This window comes from Crocuta crocuta, unplaced genomic scaffold (assembly GCF_008692635.1).
Source record: "Crocuta crocuta isolate KB4526 unplaced genomic scaffold, BGI_CrCroc_1.0 scaffold581, whole genome shotgun sequence".
In the NCBI taxonomy this organism is placed as follows: domain Eukaryota; kingdom Metazoa; phylum Chordata; class Mammalia; order Carnivora; family Hyaenidae; genus Crocuta; species Crocuta crocuta.
Genome location: NW_027528635.1, coordinates 2018671 through 2020187, shown reverse-complemented (window position 1 = coordinate 2020187; position 1517 = coordinate 2018671).

The window sequence follows — 1517 nt, the reverse complement described above, 5'->3', positions numbered from 1 at the left end:
GAAAGGACAGTCTTTGAAACAAGACACATCTGGATACAATTTTGGGCTCTGCTGCTTGTAAGATTCCACAATTATCTTTTCTTTCTGAGCTTCAGTTTACACATCTGCACAATTAAGATGATGATAATATCTACCTCAAAGGAGTCCTGTGAGGTATGAATGGAATGAGATATACAAAGGACCTAACTTAGTACCTGGGACATGCAGAATTGGTGCTCAGTAAATATTAGTTTATTTTCCTTTCTTTTTCATCAATAATGACTTTCTCTTTTTAGTCTCTTCTTTTATCTGTTAAAACTATACTAGGTGGGAGTGCCTGGGTGGCTCAGTCAGTTGAGCATCTGACTCTCAATTTCCTCTCAGGTCATGACCTTGAAATTCATGAGTTCAAGCCCACATAGAGCTCTCTGCTGTCAGCGCAGAGCCCACTCATGATCCTCTGTCCCCTCTCTCTTTACCCCTCCCCCACTGGTTCCTTCTCTCTCTCTCTCCCTCTCTCTCTCTCTCTCTCTCAAAATAAATAAACTTTAAAAAACATCATTAAATGGGGCACCTGGGTGGCTCAGTCAGCTAAGCGTCCAAATTCGGCACAGGTCATAATCTCATGGTTCATGAGTTGGAGCCCTGCATCAGGCTCTGTGCTGATAGCTGGAAGCCTGGAGCCTGCTTTGGATTCTGTGTCTCCCTCTCTGCCCCTCCCCTGCTCGTGCTCTGTCTCTCATTCTCTCTCTCTCTCTCTCAAAAAAAATGAATAAACATTGAAAAAAATTTTTTCAATGCATTAAAAAAAAATAACCTGTAGTCTGGAGTGTAAGCTAACAATAAACAAACATTATTCAACAACAAATTATGAAAACTTTTATGATGGAGAAGTCCAGAGTGTTGTGAATATATGTAACATCCCTGAACCTCAATTTTCTCACTTATAAATAGTTAGAGTATCTTTGAAATAATAATAATAGTAATAATACAAATTGCTATTTATAAAAATCCCCTCTATCTCTCTGTTTACTGTTCACAAATATTTCCATTTCATTAAGACATTTATTCTTTCAACAAATAGTTTTTGAATTTCTGCTCTACATCAGGGGCTATCCTAAGAACAGTGAATATAATTGTAAAGCGTCACTTCACGTATTAATAAATCATACGAGTATAATGAATGTTATAGAGAAGACCGTCCCCACCATCACAGAATATGCAGTGTTTTAAAGGGTAATGTTGCGTGAAAAGGGCAATCACAAAATAGTGTGATAATCTAACATTAGTGACTTTAATAAAGAGAAGTTTAAAAATGTTTCTTGGGACGCCTGGGTGGCTCCTGGGTTGAGCATCCCATTCTTGGTTTTGGCTCAGGTCACGATCTCGTGGTTTGGGGAATTGGGCCCCATGTGGGGCTATGTGCCGACAGCACAGGGCTTGCTTGGGATTCTCTCCCTTCTCCCTCCCCCCCTTCCCTGCTCATGCGCATGCTCGCTTGCTCTCTTTCAACATAAGGTTTTTTTTTTTTTTTTTTT